Source organism: Hibiscus syriacus, unplaced genomic scaffold (assembly GCF_006381635.1).
Source record: "Hibiscus syriacus cultivar Baekdansim isolate YM2019G1 unplaced genomic scaffold, ASM638163v2 tig00000778_pilon, whole genome shotgun sequence".
In the NCBI taxonomy this organism is placed as follows: Eukaryota; Viridiplantae; Streptophyta; class Magnoliopsida; order Malvales; family Malvaceae; genus Hibiscus; species Hibiscus syriacus.
Genome location: NW_024061825.1, coordinates 3,010,965 through 3,033,912, shown reverse-complemented (window position 1 = coordinate 3,033,912; position 22,948 = coordinate 3,010,965). Strand labels below are relative to the sequence as shown.

Below are 22,948 nucleotides of genomic sequence, written 5' to 3'. Positions count from 1 at the left end.
CTCGAAGATTAAGCGCGAAATTCCTAATTCAATCCTTGTTGAATCCCTCTCGAATTCCGTTGTTTTATTAATCTAGAATAAGTATAAGATAACATATAGTTAAAGATAATTTTTAACATTTTTATATTAAATGTTCACACTCCTAACACTCATAGTACCCTACATCTCAAAAAATAACAATAAATACTTTACCACCGACATCGCTTGTACACTTTAATTAAATATTTATCATTTATATAAATTATAATAATTAATTATAATTACATAGAAATATTACTAATTTAATTATGTTTGTACATTTTTTAAGTTTATATTATAAACAAGTATCTAAAATATACTATCTTTTTCATTTAAGTATTTAAATAATTTTTCTATTAGAACAAGTATCTAAAGGTATCTTTTATATAAAAAATCGATATCTAAAGTTTTTTTTTGGGTCAAAATAAGGACCTTTAGTATTCAATCTTTTACATATAAATTCTAAAAAAGTTTATATGTGACATTAATTTAAAAAGAACTTTAAGTATTTAGATGAAAATATTGAATAACTTAAGTATCAATTTTGACTAATTTTTTTTAAATACTTATTTTAACTAAAAATATAACTTTAAATACTTACTTTAATTAAAAATACTTAATAAAATTTTTATTATAATTACATAGGTTGAAATATTTTTTTGGGGGGGGGGGGTTTCTGCATTGAAAGCATAATAATAGTCCAACGTCACAACACTTTCAGTTTCTTCCTAAAACACTAAACCATCAATCAAATTTCATAAAATTATTCAGAATGATAAAACAAGATGGAAAATCCCCATCACTAAACCCTAAATTTCAATCTCCTTGAAGCTTGCTTACCTCGATTTCCATGCACTTCAGAGTCAGATTCATCGCTAAACCATCCCACAGATTTCTGAGCCTCAAGCACAATCTGTGAAATTCCTGCAAAAAGTAATTAACAATCTCAGTAATCTAATAAATGGATTAAGTAATAGTTTTAAACAAAATTAAGAGTTCTTCTTCACATATCATAAATATTTATTTTAAGAAAAAGACGATAAAATCAGAAAGCAATGAGAGAGAAAAAAAAGGAGATTACAAAACTGGGTGTTTTTTTCCTTCCTGAACAGTAACCAAATGTAGGAATTAAATCATTATTTAAATCAAAATGAACAACTTTTAAGGAAAAATGAGTTTCATGACGGATCAGAGAATTTATAATAAGAATCATGAAATCAGAAACAAGAGAAATTGAATCCTTGGATTAAATCCATAAAACTTCGGTTTTGCCTTCTTGAACACTAATCGAATGCATGGATTACATCGTTATATAAAACAAAATCAAGAAATTACAGAACATAAATTAAGGAGAAAGAACATAAAATCAGAAACCAATGAAAGGATAAAGAAAGAAGAGGATTCAAAAACTAGGTATTTTTTAAGTTTATATTTACCTTCTTTAACGGTTTGTTTGTTGTGGCGGATGTCGTGGACGGTGGCGGAGATCTTCCAGTAAAGTGGCCGGCCGACGTAGAAGAGAGCCAAGAGGAGGAGCGCCACCAATACTACGCGAAATGCGAGCTTAGATGTTGGTGAAGCCATTGATTTGATCGATTCTTTTTCTTTGATTTAGCGAAGTTGAAGATTTATTATTGGGAAACTTAAGAAATGATGATCCATTAGTGACTGAAAAAATCAACAACATTAAGGGTAAACTACATTATAGGTCATTAAACTATATCAAAATGAGTGTTTGACCAATTCTCTTTTAAATATTATACAATAGTCATTAAATAATAAAATAGTTCCTATAATGCTATAAATAATAATAAATTTTCATAAGTTTAAGGATTATATTGTAATATTGATAAACTTAATTATTATTTTATCACAGTTTAATCATTTTAATGATTTTTTATATTACTAAGATTAATAATTATTTTATAATACTTTATTTCAAAATATCATTCTTATCATTTTACCTTATTTAATTAACAGGTAACCAAAATCAAGATTTAATCACATTTTTCTTAAATAATATTATTTTAAATTATTAATATAGTGTTATGTTATTAATCATGTACAAAAATATATTAATTTGAGTCATTAATTGTAAAGTTGAGTTATTAGGACAATAGTTTTATAGACCCAATAATTAAGCATATAGGTAATCTTTGTTCGATGTTGGAATCTTACTCATCTTCCAATTATAAAAACATATCGTCACACCCCAATTTTAATTTTTTAAATATAATTAAATTAATTAAGGGACCAAAATGAATAATTTTAACGTTTATGGTTTAATTTCGAATATGTAGAGTTTAGGGAACAATCATGTAATTATCCAATTTGTCTGTCCGTGGAAAAATATATATGTTAGGTGGCTTGGGGGGTTCGAACCGCTGTCACCTTGAATGGTTGACTGTGCCTTAGACATTTAGCCTAGGCCCCAATAGCCGCAATCCCGTTAAAATATTAATATTCAATTTTATTCTAACCCCAACGTCCGCCCCCTCCGTCAGTGGATTAAATACATATTTTTTTAATAATGTTCCTAATTGTTTTATATCTTCTTTGATTTTTTTTATATAAATTCATAAACAATGGATTAAATATCAGGCGGTGGAATATGGACTTACGCCAAATGATTAAAGCAAAACAACAATTACATATGGTGTTGGATAATGAGGAGCGGTAGTGGGCACGAAGGTCAATAGTAAACTGGTTTGCTAGGGCAATCCAGCGTCAAAAGAAGAACCGAATATCCAAGTTATTTGATGCAGACGGAAATTGGACTGAATCGAGAGATGGACTTTCTAAGGTCATAGTGGATTACTTTATAGACTTATTCTGTATAGCTAATGTCACCCAAGCTCTCAAATTATCGACGCAGTTGATTATGCATGAGATGAATAGGGAATTTACTAAGGAATTTACTAAGTGTCGTAACCGTCTTTCGGTTGGGCCCGGAATTGGGCTTCGACTTGGATTAAACGAATTGGAGTCGCCACCGACCATTTTAAAATGAATTTAGGTGGGTCGGACACCATCTTATCTGATCTGCGTTGTACCAGAAACGTGTCGGGTTCGGGAGTCGGTTACGGTCAAGGAAGAATTAGCACCCTTAAACCGCCCTTTCGGTACCAATTAATTTTTCAGTTGTCTTAATTGCAAAAATTAAAATTGAAATTGAAATTTAAAACGTTCGATTCAAGTTACTTACCTTTGATTGATTAAAATTGATCCTAAAAAAGTCAAAAATGTTAGATTGAAAGATAAACTTAAATAAATCAAAGAGTGAGAAAAAATAAATAATAAATAAATTGAAAAAATAACAACAACAAAATGTTAAGAAAACCTAAAAAAAATAAAAAAGTAGAAAATGTTCGGTCTTGAAAATAATAAAATAAAAGAATGTAAAAAATATGCATATGAAACAATGTTTTTTAAAAGAAAGAATAAATAAAAAACTAAAAAAACATATTAAAATTAAAAGCATAACAACACAAAAAAATCGGACCAAAATGCATGATATTCAAAGATTGAATGATCACACCAAGGATTAGCACTTTATAACCTCATACCCACGTGGGTTACATGAATCAAATAAATGATTTTTTTTTCTAAACACTTGGATCCTATGCATATATATAATATTTTATTATAAACTCATGGATCCTATGCATATATATAATATCTTATTTTAAACCCTTGATCCTATGCATATATATATAATATTTTATTTTAAATCCATGAATCCTATGCATATATGTATAATTTTAATGGGTTTCTTTTGAAAAGATAATCAGAACAAGCTCCAATCAGAGTAGCACAAACAAAAAAAATTTGGGGTTTTGGCATATCATAAGCTAGAATAAAAACAAAAATGATTTCGTATGGCCACTAATACTCGAAGACAAAGAACAGCAAAGTAAAACAGCTAAGCTAAAAGCAAGTTACTTCTAGAAGGCAAATTCATGAGGCTTCATGCCAGACTTCAAGGAAAATCTTGCCGCAAGGTAGGCTTTCAAATCCGAGACCCCCTCGATGGACTTTATTAAAGAGGCGTTGTCTGCTTTCTGGTTTTCTTTCTTGTCTTCTGGCAGCTTCTTCTTATCCTCTTTTCCAGTTTCGAAGAACTCTCCCTCACCCCGTTTTTCCTCTGTAATTTCCCTTTTCTCGCTAATTTTCCCCCCGAACAATCTGTGTATCTCTCCTTTTTCGATATATTTTTGCTGGTTCGAATGTTCCTGTTCGGATGGTTTTTCACCCCTTCTATTATTTGCTTTTGCTTTCACCGAATCCTTCCCCCCTCCCCTTGTTGAACCTTGCTTATGATTTATATAAGCACAGATATAGACGTTGGAAGGTTGCAGCTGCCAGATATTCAGGGATTCTAGCCGAATTCTCGAGGGTGTTTGAAATGGTTGAGATACGTGGGGGAGAGGTGAGCGAAGAGAGCTGAGATTGCGCCGGAATTTTCGAGGCTGCCATTGATTCGAAGTTTGACGTAAAACTAGCCTTAGTTTTGCACCAATCCCGTGAGGCAGGTTCTAGTGAGCTGAGTTGGACTGATCAATTGGATCCTAGCACAAGACGGAACAAAAGAAAAAAGTTTTATATCTTAGTATAAATATGTATTAGACTATATAGTCTAATATCATATGTCCTATATAAAAATATATACTATACGATAAAACTATAAATATATATGATATATTTTCTATATATAAATATATTTATAAATATGTACGAAAATGTGTGTCTACAGCTGCCCCTCTTTGTCATTTTTCGCGAAACGAAAAATAGGACAAAGATAAAAAAACACAAATTTTCGTTTGGTGGAGTTCAAAAATTGATTCTGATATTTCAATTAAGAATAACTCCCTGTCGGTTTGAGTTGCGGATGGCTCATTCGCTGCGAAGTTGAGTCCATCTTGAAATGACATGGAATTGAAGTCATAGTTCGGAATTTGAATCGGAATGTGGCTTTTCGTTGTAGTCCGCCTCGGTCTTTTCCTCGATTTAAAGACTCTGGTTGGAAATTCGATTGGAAAGTAGTTCATTGACTCCATCATGTGGTTGATAGGCCCTCGAGCTGAACGAACTCGAACTCGAAAGGTCTTTGTTGACAGATAGCTTTTCTCGACTTAAGTTGTGTTGCAAATGATATGCCTTGGAGCTGAGCGTAGTCGAACTCCAAGGTCTTTGGTGACAGATAACCCTTCTAGCCTTGAGTTATGCTGTAAATGATGTGCCTTGGAGCTGAGCATAGTCGAACTCGAAGGTCTTTGGTTGGCAGATAACCCTTCTCGACTTAAGTTATACTGCAAATGTGCCGTTGAGTTGAGCGTAGTCGAACTCAAAGGTCTTGTGTTGGCAGACAACCCTTCTAGACTTAAGTTGTGATGCAAATGATATGCCTTGGAGCTGAGCGTAGTCAAACTCGAAGGTCTTTGGTGACAAATAACCCTTCTAGCCTTGAGTTATGCTGTAAATGATATGCCCTCGAAGCTGAACGTAGTCGAACTCGAGGGTCTTTGGCAGATAGCCCTTCTCGACTTAAGCTATTCTGCAAATGATGTGCCTTGGAGCTGAGCGTAGTCGAACTCAAAGGTCTTTGCTGACAGATAACCCTTCTAGCCTTGAGTTATGCTGTAAATGTTATGCCCTTGAAGCTGAGTGTAATCGAACTTAAGGGTCTTTGGCATATAGCTCTTCTCGACTTAAGCTATACTGCAAATGATGTGCCTTGGAGCTGAGCGTAGTCGAACTCAAAGGTCTTTGGTTGGCAGATAACCCTTCTCGACTTAAGTTATGCTGCAAATGATGTGCCCTCGAAGCTGAGTGTAATCGAACTCGGGGGTCTTTGGCAGATAGCCCTTCTCGACTTAAGCTATGCTGCAAATGATGTGCCTTAGAGCTGAGCGTAGTCGAACTCAAAGGTCTTTTGGTCACAGATAACCCTTCTAGCCTTGAGTTATGCTGTAAATGATGTGCCCTCGAAGCTGAGTGTAATCGAACTCAGGGGTCTTTGGCAGATAGCCCTTCTCGACTTAAGCTATACTGCAAATGATGTGTCGTTGAGCTGAGCGTAGTCGAACTCAAAGGTCTTTGGTTGGCAGACAACCCTCCTACATTCAAGTTGTGCTGCAATTGATATGCCTTGGAGCTGAGCGTAGTCGAACTCGAAGATCTTTTGGTCACAGATAACCCTTCTAGCCTTGAGTTATGCTGTAAATGATGTGCCCTCGAAGCTGAGTGTAATCGAACTCGGGGGTCTTTGGCAGATAGCCCTTCTCGACTTAAGCTATACTGTAAATGATGTGCCGTTGAGCTGAGCGTAGTCGAACTCAAAGGTCTTTGGTTGGCAGACAACCCTCCTAGATTCAAGTTGTGCTGCAAATGATATGCCTTGGAGCTGAGCGTAGTCGAACTCGAAGATCTTTTGGTCACAGATAACCCTTCTAGCCTTGAGTTATGCCGTAAATGATGTGCCCTCGAAGCTGAGTGTAATCGAACTCGGGGGTCTTTGGCAGATAGCCCTTCTCGACTTAAGCTATACTGTAAATGATGTGCCGTTGAGCTGAGCGTAGTCGAACTCAAAGGTCTTTTGTTGGCAGACAACCCTTCTAGACTTAAGTTGTGCTGCAAATGATATGCCTTGGAGCTGAGCGTAGTCGAACTCGAAGGTCTTTGGTTGGCAGATAACCCTTCTCGACTTAAGTTATGCTGCAAATAGTTTGTTTGAAAAAAATGGCTTCCCTTAACGAGTCAAAGCCGGTCATGATTCTTCAGGTGATTCCTCTGAGCGAGAACCAAGTAAGACAATCTTTGGATAACTCCCATTTTATGGGAAAGCCCGTTGATGAATTCTGACAACCAAATATCTTCCGTTGTGGAATTGAAATCTGGCTTGAAGACATAAACTGGAAACATGTTGCTCATTGTTGAGTTGAGCTGAACTGAATTTGATCTGAATTGGTTCTCGAACCCATCTGAAATTGGTTCTGAGATCTGTAGATATGTAAAGTCGGTTGAGGTGTAGCTTCTTGCTGCTGAGTTACACCATCGTTCTTTAAAGGTGCTTGCAAGTCGAGTAGCCTTCATCCTGAAGTCGAAGCTTGACTCTGAAAGCTGCAAAATTATGCATGCTAAAATGATGGATGTGATGCACCTAAGTATGTCTAAGATGCATGCAACCTGAATAAATTATGTGTTATTTCTTGGATGGAGTCTCGTGCTTTGTATGCCAATCTGGTCCATGGAATCGATCGTGCCCCATTTGCTTCTTGAGCTTGGGCTTTACAGACATTTCATATCCGAGATTGTTCTGTTTGAAAATGTTTTTCTCATTTTTCTTGTTTCAGGAGAGAAAATGATAAAAATGCTGTAAAATATTATTCGCAATTGAATCAAATTATAAACGTGAGTTCAAAGAATATCAAAGGAATCAATAGCTCTCTTAACGTTTTCAGAGTTACAGCTCTTTGAAAAATGTTCAAATGGATGGGTTGGCTTCATTCTGGCCTCCTTTCTAAGGTTTTGGTAAAAAAATGTCATTTTTTGAAATATCGAACCATGCTTTGGCATTTCGATTAGGCGCGGACAAAATGATGCAACTAACTTAATCAATTACTAGGCCTTCTATTTCGGTTCTCCGAAATCTTTCATTTGTTCAAGTTTTGTAGGCTCCTCTAACAAAGGTAGTGCAGAAACATCGGTCTAAAAATGAAATTCTTGAGTGCTCGTGTGTAGTTGACTATAACAGGTGTTCCTTAACTCCCTTAGTCCATTTTACCGAAAATTTCTTGCTTAGATAAATTTGATTTAACTTGTCATTATCTGGCTAGCTGAATCCATAAAGCCGGGGCATTTAACCAATTGCCTTAGAGGGACAACTTAATATTATAATCACTCTTATCAAGTTAACTGAAGGGTTCATCTCATCACAGAGTCTTCAGCCTGACAAGAGCAGTGGAGCAAACACCGAATTGCCAAGTGTCCGAGCAATGTCATGGTTTGAACGTAATCTACTCATAAGGCCAGGGCTTTCAAGTTTCCTCTATAACCAATTGCCTTAGCGGAATAGCTCAGTTTTTACGGATTTAATTTCTTAAGATTGTCAAGAAGAACCTGTCATAGTCTAGGTGTTTTTGAAAGTCAAGGAATCTCATCTTTAGAGTTCAATTTTCAAACAACTGACCTAAACTGGATTCACCTACTCGACTCTTTCATTTGTAAAGATCATCATCGTCATTGAACATCTTAAATAAAAAACATAGTAATTGTCATATGGAAATGATGCCCCATGTTGTCCGTACCTTATGAAAGGAAAAGGTTGTATTAGTTAATTGTAAGAGCAGGGTATGGTGTTTGAGGGTATATTTTGGGTAAGGTCAAGGTCCTTGTTTTAAAACATGTTACTTTGTCAAAGATCCGTAACTTTGAACCGTTTACGGAGTTTCTTAATTCAGATGATATTCAAAGAATTGTAAGTTTGCAAATGTGATTCGTTGCTTAACATCATTAAAGTAACATAAATTTATTCAAATGTTCTTAAAAATTTGAAAAAGTGAAGAAGAAAAAAAAACAAGTTCAAACAGAATGCCTCAAATGATGAAATGATCTCCCTCACTAGGATGCCCCCAAGTTGTTGAAGTCGATCCAGTTCTGGTTACGCATCTTTTGTACGACCCTCTTGAATGCGTAACAGTTCTCAATTGTGTGCCCTGGGACTCCGCCGTGATATTCACAATACGCATTCTCATCATACCACTTGGGGTATGGGGGCTTCATGGGTTCTACTGGATATGGTGACACTACATGGGTGTCAAGGAGTTGCTGGTAAAGCTCTTTGTAGGTCATGGGAATAGGGTCAAAATGTTCCCTTTCCCTCCTGGAATCTTGTTTAGAAGTACCTGACGGTACAGCTGCAGTTGATTTTGGGCTGGAGATTGTAACACCTTTGCTGAAGTGTTTGATGTTGTTAACCTCTCCATCCCTCTCCCTCATAGGAGGCTTTTTACTGGCTTCCCCATCCTTAATCTTGCCTTGCTTTATGGCCGACTCAATCATTTCTCCGGCCATAACCAAGTCTGAAAAGCTTCCTGATGTGATCGCCACCAGGTGCCCGAAGTATGGAGCCTTCAGGGTCTGCACGAAAAGTTTACGGGTTTCCTTTTCATCTAACGGTGGATGAACTTGCACAGCCAAGTCCCTCCATTTTTGTGAGTACTGCCTGAAACTCTCGTTATGCTTCTTTTCCATGTTTTGTAGCATAACTCGATCTGGCCTTATGTCATTGTTATGCTTGTATTGTTCCAGAAATGACTTAGCCAGGTCCTTCCAGGTCTTGATATTTGATCGGCTTAGCTGGTTGTACCACCGAATGGCTGAGCCCGACAGACTCTCCTGGAAGCAGTGAATCAGGAGTTGGTCGTTTCCTCCATATCCTGTCATCTTTCTGCAGAACATGGTGATGTGAGCGGATGGACAACTGTTCCCGTCAAACTTCTCGAATTCCGGGGACTTAAATTTCAGAGGAAGAACCAAGTCTGGGACTAGACTGAGTTCCGCGACATCGATTTCATGGTAGTCATGGTCTCCTTTGACTACCTTCATTTGGTCCTCCAATTGTTTGATTTTTCCCTCAATCTTCTTCGCTTTGTCATCTTCGTCCAAATTCGGTTCATGGTAATAACCCGGATTGTTCTTAGGGTTAAATACAGAGGACGAGGGCTTTGCTTTTGCTGCAGATGAGTCCCCTCGAAGTTCTGGTAAGATTTCAGGTGAGATAACCACTTGTGGGGTAGGTTGTATAGTTACCCCTTCCGATGAACCTGCCCCAGGCACACTGGTCTGTTGTAGGCCAACTAACTTGGCAACGATCTGATCAACCAAGGACTCTTGGTTCTTTGTGATTGTTTCTAGAGTATTTCGACTATTTTGGTTTATCTTATCTTCTAGCTCTTTCTGTAGTTTCAACATATTCTCCTCGATTTGTATAATTCTGGCTTCCATCCTCTTCTTCTTCAAACGAGTGTTATGTGGATAGGGTGTGTCCAACGCTTGAGGCGGTGTATCCAGTATTTACTCCTTTTGATGAGACATGTATATGTTAGTTAATGTGAATGCAAAGAAAATAACAAAATGCAAAGAAAATAACAAAATGCAAAATGTCTAAGTGCATGATGCATGAAATGATCGAGGAATCAATCCAAAAATGTATCTGTTATTAAAAATAATCCTTATTGGGGACAAAAGTGTTTTATCTTTTAAGAGACAAGAATATTCTGACAACTTCTGACATGTTGACTAGTCTTCTGCGTTCGTCTGTCACCAGTTGGATAACCTGTCGAACCGCTCCGACTTATGCAGATGATGAGTTGTTTGCCCCAAAAAGAGTCTCGAAGGACTGCACCTCTGGCTTCCACTCTCTGCTGAGTCTGTTCCCTAGCAGCAACACCATGGGAGCCCTCTATCGAAGTTTTCTTCTTGAATTCGTCAGCAATGACATTCAGCTCAGCTAGGGTTTCACCATCTTGTTCTCGTAGTTTTCGCAAGGAGCGTCCGGGTCAATAACCTTTTCCTCGTCTTGCCGCTGCAACCTTTGCCTCTGGGTATTCTTTGACCACGACTGGACTTCTGAGCTTTTTATCTCTTTGTATTACAACCCCTTTGTCCATTAATACAGATTATTCATGTTTTAACAAACACATTTTTGGGGGATCAATACCTCATTTAAATGATGCAATTGATGAAAATAAAATGAAAGAGAAAAAAAAGAGTTAGTGAGGTAAAAATAATAAAAAATAATCATGAAAAATGAAAGTCCTACCCCACATGATATCTATCCGAACATGCTTAATATTCCTACCCGGACATGATTTCTATCCCGCATGCTAATTTCAAACAAATCTTAACCGCATATTTGTCTAGTTCGCATGCTTTGAACAGAAAATAAAGTAGGAAATAAAAACAGCCTAGGGTTTGGAATGAGGTTTTGGGGTGGGCTCTAATTCCCTGTAATCTCCCGGTTTAGGTTTTAAAAAGGTACTCGAGTTCTCCTTGCTGGTGCCCTTCTTGGGCTTGCCAGACCCTTAGTCCTAAACCCATCACAGGCTTGTGTGGACTAAGTTAAACTCGAGAGGAAACATTCCCTTATGCCCATACGGAGAATAAATTCACACGAAGGCATAAGGTATATGAATCCCGAAGGTTACTTGCTAGGCCCATACGGTGAATAAATTCACACGAAGGCGTCGCTTTCGCCCCCACTTAAAAGGGTTCGGAGCTCGGGTATAGAGCCTGAGATGAAAACTTTGAAAAATATGAAATCATTAAAAAAAATATTAATACAACTATTTATTTGAAAAATAATCAAAGGTGAATAACTAGAATCGAATAAAATAAATTTAAATTTAAATTTACCATTTTCGCATAAAAAGACAACCGAAAATTAATTTCGGCCTGACTCACTTACCTGTCCCCAGCGGAGTCGCCAAGCTGTCGTAACTGTCTTTCGGTTAGGCCCGGAATTGGGCTTCGACTTGGATTAAACGAATTGGAGTCGCCACCGACCATTTTAAAACGAATTTAGGTGGGTCGGACACCATCTTACCTGATCTGCGTTGTACCAGAAACGTGTCGGGTTCGGGAGTCGGTTACGGTCAAGGAAGGATTAGCACCCTTGAACCGCCCTTTCGGTACCAATTAATTTTTCAGTTGTCTTAATTGCAAAAATTAAAATTGAAATTGAAATTTAAAACGTTCGATTCAAGTTACTTACCTTTGATTGATTAAAATTGATCCTAAAAAAGTCAAAAATGTTAGATTGAAAGATAAACTTAAATAAATCAAAGAGTGAGAAAAAATAAATAATAAATAAATTGAAAAAATAACAACAACAAAATGTTAAGAAAACCTAAAAAAAAATAAAAAAAGTAGAAAATGTTCGGTCTTGAAAATAATAAAATAAAAGAATGTAAAAAATATATGCATATGAAACAATGTTTTTTAAAAGAAAAGAATAAATAAAAAACTAAAAAAACATATTAAAATTAAAAGCAATAACAACACAAAAAAACCGGACCAAAATGCATGATATTCAAAGATTGAATGATCACACCAAGGATTAGCACTTTATAACCTCATACCCACGTGGGTTACATGAATCAAATAAATGATTTTTTTTTCTAAACACTTGGATCCTATGCATATATATAATATTTTATTATAAACTCATGGATCCTATGCATATATATAATATCTTATTTTAAACCCTTGATCCTATGCATATATATATAATATTTTATTTTAAATCCATGAATCCTATGCATATATGTATAATTTTAATGGGTTTCTTTTGAAAAGATAATCAGAACAAGCTCCAATCAGAGTAGCACAAAACATAAAAAAGGAAATTTGGGGTTTTGGCATATCATAAGCTAGAATAAAAAACAAAAGATGATTTCGTATGGCCACTAATACTCGAAGACAAAGAACAGCAAAGTAAAACAGCTAAGCTAAAAGCAAGTTACTTCTAGAAGGCAAATTCATGAGGCTTCATGCCAGACTTCAAGGAAAATCTTGCCGCAAGGTAGGCTTTCAAATCCGAGACCCCCTCGATGGACTTTATTAAAAAGGCGTTGTCTGCTTTCTGGTTTTCTTTCTTGTCTTCTGGCAGCTTCTTCTTATCCTCTTTTCCAGTTTCGAAGAACTCTCCCTCACCCCGTTTTTCCTCTGTAATTTCCCTTTTCTCGCTAATTTTCCCCCCGAACAATCTTGTGTATCTCTCCTTTTTCGATATATTTTTTGCTGGTTCGAATGTTCCTGTTCGGATGGTTTTTCACCCCTTCTATTATTTGCTTTTGCTTTCACCGAATGTTTCCCCCCTCCCCTTGTTGAACCTTGCTTATGATTTATATAAGCACAGATATAGACGTTGGAAGGTTGCAGCTGCCAGATATTCAGGGATTCTAGCCGAATTCTCGAGGGTGTTTGAAATGGTTGAGATACGTGGGGGAGAGGTGAGCGAAGAGAGCTGAGATTGCGCCGGAATTTTCGAGGCTGCCATTGATTCGAAGTTTGACGTAAAACTAGCCTTAGTTTTGTACCAATCCCGTGAGGCAGGTTCTAGTGAGTGAGCTGAGTTGGACTGATCAATTGGATCCTAGCACAAGACGGAACAAAAGAAAAAGTTTTAATATCTTATAGTATAAAATATGTATTAGACTATATAGTCTAATATCATATGTCCTATATAAAAATATATACTATACGATAAAACTATAAATATATATGATATATTTTCTATATATAAATATATTTATAAATATGTACGAAAATGTGTGTCTACACTAAGGACGAGATGTTGTATGCTTTTCGCGATATCAACCCTAGTAAAGAGCCTGGGGTTGATGGATTACAGACAAGTTTTTCAAAACAACATTGGCCGCTAGTAGGAAATGATGTAGTGTTTTGTTGGGAACTATTAAATCTCCTAAATGTTTTACATCTTCTTTGATTTTTTTTATAAATTCATCTACTTTAAAATCGTATTATTTAACATATATTATACTAATACGGTAAGAACCATTTTTTAAACGAATTAAACATTACTTTAAAATCGTATTATTTAACATATATTATACTGATACGGTAAGAACCATTTTTTTTGAATGAATGACACGTCAACCATTTATTTAAAAGAAAAGAAAAAACATCATTGGTGTAAACAAAATAAATGCTAAATAGCTAAGCACAATAAATAATAAAACAAATCCCAAAGAGACAGCATTGTGGCCGGCCTTTCCATTTTATCCCGTAAACGTCTAAAACCATTAATTATTAGGTCTTATAATATAGATTTAATATAAATTAGCGTCAGAATTGACCAACATGGTGTCGTGGTGTAGTTGGTTATCACGTCAGTCTAACACACTGAAGGTCTCCGGTTCAAGTCCGGGCGACGCCAATAAGAACAACCTTTAATTTTGCCTTTTCGTTCCTGTTAGAAGTGGGAAAAATAAAAGTACCGCCGTTGCCGGGGATCGAACCCGGGTCACCCGCGTGACAGGCGGGAATACTAACCACTATACTACAACGACGTTGTTGACAAGCAATATCTTTTACTGCTTTCGTTGTTGTTTTTGTTCAATGCAATACCGTTTCTTTTGATGGCACCGAGCTCCATGAACGGGAAGTTGGAGTATCCATGGAAAGCAATGGATCCATTTAGTTCGCCTCCAACAGATTCGATCCTCTCATTTATAAACCAATCACACAGAAGGACCTAGCAATTTAGAATAATGGTCAGATGAGATCTTTGAAGAGCCATTTGCTTTTGTATTGAGATGCATCTTGAGCAGCATTAACTTCTCCTTTAGCTTTTGTCCTAGATAATAATAACAACAGATTCGATCCTCTCATTTATAAACCTATCGCCAAGAATCAATATGATCGAAACAAGCAGCAATACAAAATAATGAAGCAAAACTGAAAATGAATTGTTCTTTTAGTTTGCTTGACACTTTAAATGCATAGTATTTGCAACTAATATTACCAATAACTAACAAAACCAATGTTTAAATGTTTGCAGAGACTAAATTAGATAAAATAGCAAAAGCAGATGCTTATATTTTAGGATTTGGTGCATCTTTGGTAAGCATCAATGTTTTTGAGAAGTAAAACTGAGGATGCTTATATTTTAGGCTTTCAATACTAAGCATGTATTCTTTCTCCCTCTAACTTGTTGCATACATTTTTATTTGTTTTATAGTTTTCTTTCATGTTCTTCTATTGAGATTGACCACGTTTTTCTCTCTCTATGAACTCTTAGTTGAAATTAACTTGATTTTGGAATTATGCTATTAGTATGGATTGTTCAGAAAGTTATATATTTCGGTCTTTGACCACATTTATAACTTTCGAGCTGCTGAAACTGGTTGCTGCAAGAGCATCTTTATTCAACTAAAGGGAAAAAAAGGAAGAACAAACTATGGTTGTGGCTGAGAAGGAAGAGAAAAGAAGAAGAATGAAATTAAGTAAACATGTACTGCGAGGAACAGTCGAGGAGAGTCAAACCACAAGTATCTTGTGCGAAGTCAGTCAGTTAATTTGTCACATCAGCATTCCATCACACATAGTGTTGGCGGCTAACGTCGAGTCCCGATTTATTATAAACCGATAATGTTAGTGATCAATTTGTTAGTTTTAAAATTTCAGTGAAGAAAAAAAATTATTCCAAAATTAATGACCATTTGTATAGTTCACCCTTATTTTTTTTTAGGAGAAGGAGAGTATTAATTAAATTTTGATGTGTGTTTTGATGCATTTCTAAATTTAGTATTATGTTCTGTCTCAATTTATCTTATATTTTAAGTATTTATATTTATGTCTTAGAAGTAGTAGACATTTAAAAATAAACTTTCCAATATGACACGTGCTGGTCCCAAGAGAAAGAACGCATTTCACGTATACATGCAGCTTGGAATCACTCACCTGGGTCCACATTGCAAAGATTGGAAGCAATTGGTGATGCTTTGCATCATTGGCAACATGGACGTTTGGATAATACAAAGAAGCGCATTTTGGAAGCTCAAAAAATCTATAAACAATGGATTAAATAGCAGGCGGTGGAATTTGGACTTACGCCAAATGATTAAAGCAAAACAACAATTACATATGCTGTTGGATAATGAGGAGCCGTACTGGGCACAAAGGTAAGAGTAAACTGGTTAGCAAAGGGTGATCGTAATACTGCATTTTTCCATGCTCGGGCAACTCAACGTCAAGAGGAGAACCGAATATCCAGGTTATTTGATACAGACGGAAATTGGACTGATACAAGAGATGGACTTTCTAAGGTCATAGTGGATTACTTTATAGACTTATTCTGTATAGCTAATGTCACCCCAAGCTCTCAAATTATCGACGCAGTTGATTATGCATGAGACGAGGTGTTGTATGCTTTTCGAGATATCAACCCTAGTAAAGAGCCTGGGATTTATGGATTACCGACAAGTTTTTCAGAATAACAATGGTTGCTAGTAGGATATGATGTGGTGGGACTTTGTTTGGATCTATTAAATGGTCATCAGGAGATGGCTATGGTCAATAAAACTGTCCTTGTCCTCATTCCTAAAGTCAAAAAGGTTAAATACGTGAAGCGAATTCGTCCAATCAGCTTATGCATGGTAATATACAAGATAGTGTTTAAGGTGCTCATCAACAGACTAAAACCAATTATGGCATTGTGTATTAGTGACAAGCAGGCATCCTTTTTATTGGGACATCAAATTTCAGATATTATATTAGTGGCACATGAATTGGTTCATTATTTGAATTTGTCGACGAATGGTAGAAATAAGGGGGAGACACTTACGTTGGATATTGAGAAGGCGTATGATAGAGTTGAGTGACAATTCTTGAAAACTATTACGGTCTAACTTGGCTTCCATTAGAGGTTTGTTGACATAATAATGGAATGTGTCACCACGGTTTCGTTTGTTGCACGTGTAAATGGATCTTTGACTAAGGAATTTACCCTAAGTACTGGTCTGCAACTAGGTGATCCATTATCTCCGTTTTTTTTGTTTCTTTTTGTGACTCACAGATTATCTGCTTTATTTCATAAAGCACAACGTAATGGAAATACTAAGGCATTCGCGCTTCTCAAAACGGACCCCAGGTATCTCATTGCAATTTACATATGATAGTTTGGTGTTTCTAAAAAAATTCAACATCAGAAGGTTAGCAAATCAGAGATATCCTAAATCTATCAACTGCTTCATCTGGACAATGAATCAATCTAACGAAGTCTATTATTTACTTTAGTCTGAAGACCTTATCAGAGTATCACACTTTAATCACAAATATATCTGGCATTCAAGAAGTGGACACTCTTGGGCATTATTTGGGATTACTTTTACATATAGGCAAGAATAAAATGTTAGCATTTGGATATTTACGTGACAGAGTGTTGACACGAGTAATGGAGTGGACAAAGAGACTCTTGTTTTATGGCGGTTGAGAAGCAGTTTTGAAAGTGGTAGCTCAAGTTCTACCTCATTATTGTTATCAATTGCCGGGAAACCTATTGAAAGAGAATATTGGAATTATGAGTCGATATTGGTGGACAGGGAAAATAGATAAAAGGGGTTGGTCGCTTGTGTCATCGAAAGACATTTGCAAGCCAAAGAGGGTGGGCGATCTAGGTTTCAAAAACCTCAAATCGTTCAATCTTGCGATGTTAGGAAAACAACTATGGCGTTTTATTAAAGAACCTGATTCACTATTTGCTCCTTTGTTTCAGGCTATGTATTATCTAAACAATGATCTTTTACACGCCAAACTTAGATTCAAGAGTTCTTACGCTTTATTAAAGTAGCTATGGTGCTTTATTATGGTTGGAATCAGCTCTTGCTACGCTTGGACTTGATGAGTTTGCAGGCATTCTAGTTCTATTTTGTAATGTTTAGAATAGAAGGAATTCCTTGGTGCATGATGGTTGTTTACAGCCTGCTTGGGTCATTGTTGCCAATACAAAGACACTGCATTATGATTTTCTCAATGCTCAACAGTACCATATTCTAATGTGTCATAGGTTTATCCTCCAAACCATTGGAGACCACCAACTGGTCAGACTATAAAGATAAATGTTGATGGTGCTTACAATTAGATAACTAAGATTGCAACCATGGGCGTTGTTGCCCGTGATGCCTCTAGTGTCATCTTTAGTGGCCTAGCTACTACGTCGGGCGGTATTTATGACCTAGTTTTAGCCGAGGTTCATAGCCTTGTTGCATCTATTAATATGGCTTTGAAGGAGGGATGGCGGGACATCATTATTGAGGTGGATTCCTCCATGGTAGTCAATTTGTACAATAATGCGAGTGGTGCAGATTATACGATCGGTATGCATATGCAACCTAAACGTGACAATTGTAATGGTTTTAATAGTTGTTTGGTAACATATGATATTAGCGAAGAAAATAAGGTTGCTCATACGTTAGCTAAACGAGCCCTCAATTGTAATGTTTCCATTTTTTTAGGCCGAGTTTCTTGAGTTCTTTGCAACTATTTTAAAGAACGATTTGTTTTCAGATTGCTTAATGGATTTTGGCACTTTTTCCCCCTTATAGGTCCCCAACCTTGTGATGGTAGAAGGGGTTTTTAATGAGACCATTTTTTCTTTAAAAAAATGATCTTGTGGTGTAGTTGGTTATCATGTAATTCTAACACGTCGAAGTAGCATACATGTTAATAATCCATTTTTAGTATTAATTAAGTTTTTATGTGTGTTTTGATCATTTCTAAATTTAATATTATGTTATGTCTCAATTTATCTTATATTTTAGGTATTTATATTTACGTCTTAGAAGTCATGTTAATAATCCATTTTATGCATATTTTAACACTTTTTATATTTGTTTCACATGCCTATGGTTTTCTGTGACACCATGATCATATATTTTAGTGGTTTTACATGTTTTAATATTTGCAAAGAACATTATATGCAAAGACTAAATTAGATATAATAGCCAAAGCTGTAACACGCCAAATTATAGGTTAGTAGTTTCGAGTTTACACGAGAGATAAGTAGACCTCGTAGAATTAATAATTTAATTTGTTGGGCTTAATTGGGTTGGAATTGGGCCCAGTTAGCCATAAAAAAAAAGAGATTTTTAAAATATGAAGGCTTTTTATCTCTTTCATCTCATTATTCTCTTCATTTTCTTTCTTTCTTCTCATTTTTTTTCTCATTATTCCTCTCCAAGTTCCTTAGCTCTAAAGTAAGTTTTGGGCATATTTAATGCTTCAATTTCACTTATAATTCCACCAACAACATCATTTTAATGAAGTCTTGGGTTCTTTCTAGCTAAAGAAAGAGTGAGTGGTTTTCACCCAAATCATAAAAGAAATGAGTGTGGCTAATCAAGGAGCTTCATTTCTGGATTTAAACATCAAGTTTTTGTATTTCTAATCCTTTGGAGTGTTAAGGTTTTCATAAGCATGGTGGTTTGTTAAGATTTTTATATTTGAGCATTTTAGGGTTCATACTTGATTCATGCCATAGATGACGAATTTGTTGTAAAACATGTGTTTTAATGACACTTTAAGACTCTAAGTAATCTTCTAAAGCTTTAGCACATGATTAAGAACCAAATTAAAACATTTGGGATGATTTTTAGGTGTTTTCTGATCCTAAATAAGATATTTATGGGTTCGAGTATTGATACTAGATGAACAATATCGATACTGGATTAATTAGGGAAAAATATTGGGATTTCAGGCAAGAGTATCGATACTATTGGGAGAGTATCGATGCTACTCTTATAGTATCGATACTCAGGGGGTACAATATCGATATTGAGCCCCATTTCCAGCAACATAATCCATTTTTAGTACCGATGCTCATAGAGCTATCGATACGACTCACTTTGGATGGTTAGATTTGACCTAATTAAGGCCCGTAATGGTAGAACTTAGTATGTGGGAGACGTAAATGGCCAAAGAGGGCCCAAAAACACTCTTAGGAGTGGGTTACAACTAGAGTAAACATAGCAGACGTAACGCGTCCAAGTATCTTCAGTTGAACATATAGAGAATACCTAAGAACAAATGAGCGTTATAGAGGAGGTATCAGAGAACGATATGGTGAAATAATCATATTATGAAATAGTAGGATCATGTATTGCAAGAATGAAAAAGAATGGTGGACGCACATTTTTTACTCTAATTCGAGGGTTAATTGAGGTAAAGTTTGGTAAGAGCGAATAGAGTATTGCTACATAGTAATAAACTCAAATCAAGTATCAAGGTAGCTAGTATCACAGACAATGGACAACAAACACAATGATCATAAAAAATCATGAAATGCATATAGACATAACTGACTAAAACACCCTTACGTAACGAATGACCATAATAGAGAAGCTCAAAAAACTAACAACAATAACAAACTAATGTGAGGACAATGAGATACTTCAGTAGCTTAGAGGGAATTTCATCGATGATATATGACATCGGGTTACCTTAGTTAACTAGTGTCAGATAACTATGTGAGACCATATGCTAGTCAGTATTGCATTCAGATAATGTATAATAGAGTCAATATTGAACTCAGATAATGCGCAACAGAGTCTGTGTTGCATTCAGATAAATCTCATGAATGTCAGTGTCTCATTCAGATAATGCATATAAGTGTCAATGTCGCATTTAGATAATGTATAAAAATTACAATTTTTAGGATTAGAGACCCTCTAGAGGTGTACTCATGGCGAGGCCCTTAGTAGAGAATTAAGGGAAGTATGAGACCCTACTTTAGTGATAGAACAATTAAGCCCTAAGTATGTAACACTTGATTAAGATCATGCATGTACCTACTGCTTAGTACCATATCCTAACATGCTTATGTTTATGAGACTTATAATGCTACTCTAGATTAGTGATTTTACTACTAGGCTTTGTAAGCCTAGCGTTAGGATTTTTCTATTTGCAGGTAATAGCTAGAGTCTTTTGTGGAGCACCATCACAGATGGGCTTCCAACATCTCCTTCAGGGTATTGTACTATAGCTTTAGTGAGCATATGTATTCATATGACCCTTATATTGTGTTCAAATTTATAAATCAGAGTTATATTAATTCTATTTTAAATTACGTGTCACAAAGCTTCAGTTTATAAAATGTTTTATAACTATTATTTATGTCTTTTGTGATATCATTCAACATGTTTGAAATAAAAATAATCAAGTTTTGAAAATTAGGGGTTGCCTCGACGGCCTAATGTGACACTTTAGGCCCATTCGAGTTTAGGGTGTTACAAAAGCAAATGCTTTTATTTTAGGCTTTGGTTTATCTTTAGTAAGCATCAAGGTTTTTGAGAAGTAAAATTGAGAATGCTTATATTTTATGTTTTATCTGTTGAGTTAATCGATCAAGTAAAGTACCCAATAGGGGGTAAATTGGCAATAAAAATTTGTTGGAAGCTCAAGTAAGAAATAAGAAATTGACACAAGGGATTTAGAGTGGTCCAACTTCCTTAATGAATTCTACATCCACTACCTTAGCTTCCTAACTAAGGATTTCAATAAATTCACTAATTTTTTATAACCTTTTAGGACAAGATGTAACCTTACACAACACTAAGACTTATATCACAAAGTGTTAAGAGTTCAAACCTTCCTAAGAAGAAATTACAAATTGAACAAACTTTGAATATCCTCACAAAGATAGATTGTTTGCAAAATGAAGCTCTCTCACACACCCAAGACCACTAAAATAAAATTGACAATGAATAGAATAATGTTGAAATCAAAGAAAGACACAATGGAATACAAATTTGGCTATAATTGCTCTTTGATTATTGGAATAACTTTCTTATCTCTTATTGACTGTTTGAATACCCCTTTTATATGTCCTATAACACCCTAAACTTGATTGGGCCTAAAGTGCTACATTGGACTGTCATGACAACCATTAATTTTCAAAAATTGTTCATTTGTATTTCAAAACATAATACATGGTATCAAAATAGAAATACAAGTAATTACAAAACATTTTATAAATCGGAGCTACGTGACACATAATTTAAAACCAAAATAATAAAACTCTAAGTTATAAATCTGAATACAATAATAAGGGTCCTATGAATACATATGCCCACTAAAGCTACAATACAATACTTTGAAGAAGATGTTGGAAGTCCTATTGCGACGGTGCTCCACGATTAGCTCTAGCTACTAACCTGCAAATGAAAAACATCTGAACGATGAAATTACAAAGGCCAACAATATAAATGCTAATCTAGAGTAGCCTTGTGAGTTTTATAAACAGAAGCATGTTAAAGACATGGTACTAATAATTAGATACATGTATGATCTTAATCAAGTGTTACCTACTTATGGACTAACTTTTCTATCACTTAAGTCGGAGTCTCACGCTTCCCTTAATCCTCTGATAAGGTGATAACTCCATCAAATATCATGCTTTAAGGTCTTTTTACTCAAGTTATTGATTTTCTAAAATCCATTTTCATAGCATTTAGAAGAATTTAGTTGCATTTAGATCATGTAGTTGCATGTGGTGGAAAAATCTTGTTGCAACATAAAATTATTGATTAAACTGATGTTGCTGAGGAGATAGTTCTTGTTGTGGTGATGTGCAGCAAAGAAGAGTAGTTGAGGAGAAATTTTTGCTGTAGCATTCTAAAGAAAAGGACAATTTTTTGCAGCGGCAAAACTTTGCAACAATTACTAGGCGCAGAAAAGAACAAAGAAGCTAATGTCATATTGCCAACTGTCCAAGGCTCACGTGAATGTACTGACCTGTTGATATTTTTGGGACCACATGCTAGCCTGTCTCATATTCACGTATAAGATATGATTCCTAGGGTATAAAAGGGAATTTTAAGAGCACAAAACCCTAGAAATTTCCCACTATAAATGCTTAAAGATACCATACATTTAAAGGGATTTTTGGAGGATTTATTTTGGAGCTTTTGGGAAAGAGGCGACAACACCATTTCCATCTTCTTCTTTCTTTATCCATCCTTTTTGGTGGTGTCCTCCATGGTCGAGCTTCAAGAGGGTACCACCCTCGAGAGAGGCTAGCTCCCTAAAGCAGTTCACGGCAGTGGTCCTAGGCTTTACGGCAGTAACCCCCTGGGAGTTTTTCTTCTCATTGTGCTTTTATTTTCTTACTTTGATGGGTTTGTACATAAAGACGATTATGGATGAACTTAGCCCCACCATGAACTAATTTATTTGGTGTTGGGTTTGTTATGGATGATGTTTATTTTATGTTAATGGATGATTAAGTATTTTCATGTTTAAATGTTGTTTTGCCAATTGTTTATATTTTTAAGTGCTTAATCTTGTAAGAGCTTTCGAGAGATAGCCATTTTCTAAGTATAGATACCTAATATCGAAAGAGTTAGGTTAT

The 22,948-nt window shown here is 35.6% G+C and overlaps 1 long non-coding RNA gene and 2 other non-coding genes across 3 annotated transcripts; 2 read left to right on the top strand and 1 right to left on the bottom strand.

Moving 5' to 3' along the window:
• Positions 1-3,968: 3,968 nt before the first annotated feature.
• On the top strand, positions 3,969-17,502 carry LOC120219573. Its single transcript, XR_005525313.1, has 3 exons — positions 3,969-4,164; positions 7,237-7,240; positions 17,492-17,502. It is a non-coding gene; the product is annotated as an uncharacterized LOC120219573 (long non-coding RNA).
• Positions 13,905-13,978, top strand: TRNAV-AAC. Its single transcript has one exon. It is a non-coding gene; the product is annotated as a tRNA-Val (tRNA).
• On the bottom strand, positions 14,040-14,111 carry TRNAD-GUC. Its single transcript has one exon. It is a non-coding gene; the product is annotated as a tRNA-Asp (tRNA).
• Positions 17,503-22,948: the final 5,446 nt, after the last annotated feature.